We start from the raw sequence: 7,491 nt of genomic DNA, 5'->3' as shown, positions 1-7,491 counted from the left end.
TAAGATCCAACGGATTAATCTTGGTTTAGCATCTTGTTTTGAAAATAGGTATCTAAGAGCAGAATGGTCGGTATAGACCACCGTTTTTGCTAGAACGAGATATGATCGAAATTTGTCAAAAGCAAAAACAATAGCAAGGAGTTCTTTTTCAGTAGTTGTATAGTTTGTTTGTGCTCCTTGTAATGTCTTACTAGCATAATATATAGGTTGAAATCGTTTTTCAATCCTTTGTCCTAAAACGGCTCCCATTGCAAAATCACTTGCATCGCACATTAGTTCAAATGGTAGATTCCAATTTGGTGTTATCATGATCGGTGCATTAGTGAGTTTTTCTTTAAGAATATTAAAAGATTTGATACATTCATCTGAAAAGATGAATGACGCATCCTTTTCTAGGAGTTTATTCATAGGAGTGGCAATTTTAGAAAAATCTTTTATAAAACGTCGGTAAAAACCGGCATGCCCTAGAAAACTCCTAACTCCTCTAACATTGGTGGGATGTGGAAGTTTAGCAATTACATCTACTTTAGCTCTATCCACTTCAATTCCTTCTTTTGAAATTTTATGTCCAAGAACGATGCCTTCTTTAACCATGAAATGGCATTTCTCCCAATTAAGTACTAGATTTGATTTTTCGCATCTAATTAGCATTGGTTCCAGATTAATTAGACATGATTTAAATGTATCACCGAAGACTGAAAAGTCATCCATGAATACTTCCATGCATTCTTCTATCATGTCGTGAAAAATCGCCATCATACACCTTTGAAAGGTTGCAGGGGCGTTACAAAGTCCAAATGGCATGCGTTTGTAAGCAAAAGTACCATAAGGGCACGTGAATGTGGTTTTCTCTTGATCTTCGGGTGCTATTGGAATTTGAAAATATCCGGAAAATCCATCTAGAAAACAATAGTAACTATTTCCGGCTAATCTTTCCAACATTTGATCTATGAAAGGTAAGGGAAAGTGATCTTTTCTGGTGGCGTCATTTAATTTTCTATAATCAATACATACACGCCATCCTGTTACAGTCCTAGTAGGAATAAGCTCATTTTTCTCATTTGTGATGACAGTCATGCCACCCTTCTTAGGCACGCATTGAACTGGGCTTACCCATGGACTATCAGAAATTGGATATATCAAACCTGCATCTAGCAGCTTAATAATCTCTTTCTTAACTACATCTTGCATATTAGGATTTAGTCTTCGTTGACGTTGCACATACGTTTTATGATCTTCTTCCATAAGGATTTTATGTGTGCAATACGAAGGACTTATTCCTTTAATATCATGAATCTTCCATGCAATGGCTGGTTTATGAGCTTTCAACACAGAAATGAGTTGTGATTTCTCACTTTCAGTAAGAGAAGACGATATTATTACAGGTAATTCAGATTCACCATGTAAATAAGCGTATTCCAAATGGTTTGGAAGTGGCTTTAACTCTAATTTCGGAGGTTCTTCTATCGATGATTTATATCGATATCTGTCTTCTTCTTTTAGCATTTGAATTTCTTCTGTTGTTGGTTCATATCCATTAGCTATAAGTGTAGCTAACATTTCAGCTTCATCAATTGGTTCATTTCCTTCTCCTAAAGAACATTCTCCTGTTCCTTGTAATTCTGGAAATTCTTCTAATAATTCTGCATGTGCATCTATAGTTTGAATATAATAACATGTATCATCTGCAGATTGTGGTTGTTGCATTGCTCTATCAACTGAAAAGGTAACACTCTCATCCTCTATACTTAGGGTCAGTTTCTTACCGAACACGTCTATCATTGCTTTAGCCGTGTTTAAGAATGGTCTTCCTAATATGAGAGGAACTTGAGAATCTTCTTCCATGTCCAAAACAACAAAATCTACTGGAAATACTAAAGTACCAACTTTAACTAGCATGTTCTCCATTATCCCTCTAGGATATTTTATTGATCTATCGGCTAGTTGTATGCTTATTCTGGTTGGTTTCAATTCTCCAAGGTCTAGTTTAGCGTATAGTGAATACGGCATTAGATTTATACTAGCACCTAAGTCTGCCAATGCTTCTATTGAACTAAGACTACCCAGAAAACATGGAATTGTGAAACTTCCTGGATCAGATAGTTTTTCTGGTATCTTATTCAACAGCACTGCTGAACAATTAGCATTCATAGTAACAGCCGAGAGTTCTTCCATTTTCTTTCTATTCGTGATTAGATCTTTCAAGAATTTAGCATACCTTGGCATTCCTGAAATCACATCAATGAAAGGAAGATTTACATTTATCTGTTTAAACATATCCAAAAATTTGGATTGCTCGGCTTCTAGTTTTTCTTTCTTCATTTTACTCGGGTAAGGAAGTGGTGGTTGATATGGTTTAACATAAGGTTTATCCTTAACTGTGTTATCTTCATTAACCTTCTCAACTACCGGTTCTTTTTCCTTATCTTGATCAGGTTGTGGTTCTTGTGGAGTAGGAATAGTTTCATCAGAAGTTACAGGTATTTCTGGTGATTTAAGTGTTGTACCACTTCTTGTGGTAATAGCTTTAGCTGTTTCATTCCGGGGGTTAGCGTTTGTATCGCTCGGTAGACTTCCCGGTTTTCTTTCACCTATTAACCTTGCTAGGTTACTTACTTCTTGTTCCAGATTTTGAATAGAAGCTTGTTGATTTCTAAATGCTTGAGCATTTTGTTCATTGGTTTGTTTTTGAGATGTGAAAAACTGCGTTTGAGTTTCAACTAGCTTCGTCATCATATCTTCTAAATTCGGCTTTTTATCTTCGGTTTGTTGTGGTGGTTTGTTTTGAAAATTCGGTCTTTGCTGATTGTAAGTATTATTGGATACTTGTTGATTGCTAGGACCTTGTTGGTTGTTGTATGGAATATTTCTGTTATAATTCTGGTTTTGGTTGAAAATAGGTCTTGGCGGTTGATAATTATTCTGATAATTATTTCCAGGCCTTTGGTTTATGTATGAAATATTCTCTCTTTGTTCCATTGTTAATTCAATACTGAGACAATCTTTTGTCAAATGTGGTCCTCCACACTGCTCACAACTAATTCGTATAGCATGAATATCTTTAGTCATCTTTTCCATTCGTCTCTCGAAAGCATCTATCTTTGCGGAAATGGAATCTAAGTCATGGCTAGAATCGGCTCTAGCTGCTTTAGATGATCTAATGATATCTTTTTCTTGGTGCCACTCATGTGAGTGGGAAGCAGTATTATCAATAATTTTGTAAGCATCAGTTTCAGTTTTCTTCATAATAGAACCACCAGCTGCTATATCTATATCTTTCCTTGTAGTGATGTCGCATCCTTGGTAGAATATTTGTACTATTTGACAGGTGTCTAAACCATGTTGCGGACATCCTCTTAATAACTTCCCATATCTTGTCCACGCCTCATATAGAGTTTCATTTGGCTTTTGTGTGAACGTAACAATTTCTGCTTGAAGTCTTACGGCTTTAGATGCAGGAAAGAATTGTTTAAGAAATTTGTCAATTAAAACGTCCCATGTATCGATCGCCCCTTCAGGTAACGATTCCAACCAATCTTTGGCTTCTCCCTTTAAAGTCCAGGGAAATAACATGAGATATATCTGTTCATCCTCCACTTCTCGTATTTTAAATAGTGTGCAGATCCTATTAAAGGTACGTAGATGTTCATTTGGATCTTCCTTCGGCGCACCACTAAATTGGCATTGATTAGTCACCATGTGTAGAATTTGTCCTTTGATTTCATAATCTGGCGCATTAATGTCTGGATGAGTAATTGCGTGACCTTGGCCAGTGCGTTTAGCTCTCATTCGGTCTTCCATACTTAAAGGTTCCAGATTCTCCATAATTGAATTTGTTGAATCGGTATCACTAGATGATTCTGATTTAATAGTTCGTTCCTCAACAATCTCTGTTTGAATGATTGGTGGTTCCGGAGGAAAGTTTAATGGTTCAGGATCTACGAACCGTTCCTGAATATTTTCTGGATTCTCAATTGTGAGATTGGGTTCAAAAAATGGATTATCGGTATTTTGAACTGAAGTACTTGGTCGACTGGATGACGATTCTAAAGAAAAATCAACGGCGGTTATATTTGTTAAACGATGTCTTGATCGAGTTACAGGTGGTGAACGTACAAAAGGTGATGAACGTCTTGCTCGGTGCATTCACTGAATATCCTATTAGTTTTTAAAAGGAAAGAAAAATTATAATAAGTTATCCAATCAATAGACTTTTCTGATTTTGCCCACGTTTCGAATAGCCAAAAGATGCAGCAGAGGGGCAGGATTCGTTTGGTCTCAATATAATTGAGGACTGTTTGGCTCCAATAACCCGGTCCACGTACAAATCCAACTATTACTACGAACCAGAAAATTTTGATGTCTATCAATTTAACTACTCAAAATAAATTTTCGTAATTTTAAGAAATTTAGATAAGAAGTAGAATAAAAATCTATGTCCTAAAAACTAGAATGGCGAGAAATAAGAAAGAAAAAGAGTTCGTCGCAAAAGGTCGAAAAAGAAAAATATGGTTGAAAAATAAAAGGTGACGGAAAAATAAAAGAAACTTATAAAAACTTAAAAATACTTAACTAATTTAACCTTATTACTACAACTAACTTAAAATTATAATCGCAAATTGAAATTACTAATTGGAATGATAATTGATACATAGTAAAAGGTCTAAAAATATTAAAGCTTACAGGAAAAACTAAATCCCAAATGGAAATAACTTAAAAAGAAACTTAAAACGTAAAAAGGCGTCGCAAAATTCTAAAGCACCTAAATCTTAGTCTAAAGAAAAAGCACTTAAGTAATTCTACGGCAAAGCCTAAAAATCTAGGAGTAAAAATAACTATAGCAAAAACTAATTTTAAAATTGATTATGAGCGAAAAAATACAAATATTACGCTACAGCGATTAAAAAGGTACAAAATAACAAAATATACAAAAAGTTGTAAAAAGTACAATTTTTATAAAAAATATTATTTATTTATTATTTATTTAATAAAACTACTAATTTTATAATTTAATAAAAACTTATTTAAACTAAATACATAAATTAAATAAAAATAAAACTTAAAACTAATAATAATAATAATAATAATAATAATTAAGTTAAATAATAATAATAATAATTAAAATCCCGTAATTAATGCTTGATTAGGGCATCCTTGTCGCCTGTCAGAAACCCTCCGCGAGATGCGTTGATTAAAGAGGAAAACCCCGCGAGTCGCGGGGTTCTGAATTTCAGTTGACAGCTTTTACTTTTTACGCGTTTTTTTTTATTATTTTTTTTTTATTTTCTGTTTTTTAATTAAATAAAAGATATTAAAATTAAAACTTATATTTTTATAAACTAAAATAAAAATAAAGAAACTTATAAAACTTAAATATTTAACAAAATCCTAAAAATACTTATATTTTTGTTTTTCTTTTTATATTTTCGAATATTTAAAACGTATTTTTACAAAAACGAATTTTTAATAAAAGTAACTAAAAATCTTTTTTTTATATTAGCGTTGCGCTTCCGGTTTTTAAGATAGTTCCCCGGCAGCGGCGCCAAAAATACTTGGTGTCGAACGAGGTGTATATAAAATAGTTATTATTTTACTAGGAAAATACTATTAAATACGATACAATTTTACACAAGATATTTATTTATTTATAGAATGGATATACTTAAACCTTGCTACAACACTTATAGGCAGTGTACCTAATCGTACAGTAGTGTAGTTTTTAGTAAGTCCGGTTCGTTCCACAGGGAAATCTTTAAACAAAGCTCAACGCTATATTAGTTTACTTTTATAAAAATACAAATATATATATATAAATAATATTATTATTATAAAGGGGGGTTTTTACCGTTTAATGACCGGTTTGTCGATTTTAAAACTTTAGTCGCAGTTAAAACCTAATGTAAAATATAAAATAAATACAAGACTTTAAATTAAAGCATAAAGTAAATAACGATAATGAAATTGCGAATAATAAAAGTGCGATAAAATAAACTTGCGATAATTAAAAAGTACGATAATTAAAAGTGCGATAAAATAAAATAAATAAAAGTGCGATAATTAGAAGTGCAATTAAATATAAAGTAAAGGAAATTAAATATGAAATAAAAGAATTATGCTTATTTAAACTTCCGTAATCATGATGTTTGACGTGTTGATTTTAGTTTTATGCCCATGGGTTAATTGTCCTTTGTCCTGGATTATTCAATATGTCCGTCTGGTTTTTGTCCATAACAGTCCATCAGTCATAAATATAAATTGCAAGTGTCCTTGTCAAATTATTATTATACCCGAAGATAAATATTCCAACTAATTGGGGATTCGAATTGTAACAAGGTTTTAATACTTTGTTTAATGAATACACCAGGTTATCGACTGCGTGTAAACCAAGGTTTTACTACTTTGTTAACAATTACACCAATTACCCTTGAATGTAATTTCACCCCTGTTTTAATTATTCTAGTGGCTATTAATCCATTCCCGTGTCCGGTTAAATGAACGATTATTCGTACATATAAATACCCCGCCCATCGTGTCCGATCGAGTGTATATGGTAATTTATAGGGACGCCCAATTGTAAATCTTTATATTAACATTAACAAACTTTCATTTAGTTAAACAAATATAAAGCCCATTAATAGCCCATAGTCTAGTTTCCACAAGTGTCGTTCTTTTGTCCAAACCCCAATTATGGTACAAAGCCCAATTACCCAATTTTAGTAATTAGCCCAACATCATGATTACTTCGTTTTAAACAAGCATAATAATAACTTAGCTACGAGACATTAATATAAAAAGGTTGAACATAACTTACAATGATTAAAAATAGCGTAGCGTTACACGGACAGAATTTCGACTTACACCCTTACAACATTCGCTAACATACCCTTATTATTAGAATTATAATTAAAATTAAAATATAAATTATAAATATAAATATATATTACTCGTATATATTGAGAGAGAGATGAAAATATGATATTTTTTTGATCAGAATTCGGGTTGATTTATAGCCAGGGTTGAAAATTGGGGCTCCGCGACTCGCGGCAAAATGCCCATAAAACTCCGCGAGTCGCGGAGAGGTATTTACAGTTTACACCCTTGGAGTTTCCTGCTGCCGACGGTTTTAAATATATATATATAATATATATATAATTAATATAATTAATTATATATTATATTATATTTATATATATAGTTAACTTGTAATTTTTAGTCCGTTGCGTCGAGCGTTAAGAATTGACTCTGGTCCCGGTTCCGGATTTTCGAACGTCCTGGCGTACAATTTAATATCTTGTACTTTGCGTTTTGAATCTTGTACTCTTGTGATTTCGAGACGTTTCTTATCAATAATTGGAACCTTTTTGATTGTCTTTTGTACTTTTGAGCTTTTTGGTCGTTTGCGTCTTCAATTCGTCGAATCTGTCTTTTGTCTTCACCTTTTATTATTTAAACGAATATCACTTGTAAATAGAACAATTGCAACTAAAAGCT

This window comes from Rutidosis leptorrhynchoides, chromosome 3, assembly GCF_046630445.1.
Source record: "Rutidosis leptorrhynchoides isolate AG116_Rl617_1_P2 chromosome 3, CSIRO_AGI_Rlap_v1, whole genome shotgun sequence".
Lineage (NCBI taxonomy): Eukaryota > Viridiplantae > Streptophyta > Magnoliopsida > Asterales > Asteraceae > Rutidosis > Rutidosis leptorrhynchoides.
The sequence above is the reverse complement of the archived record's forward strand: the minus strand, read 5'-3'. Positions refer to the sequence as shown.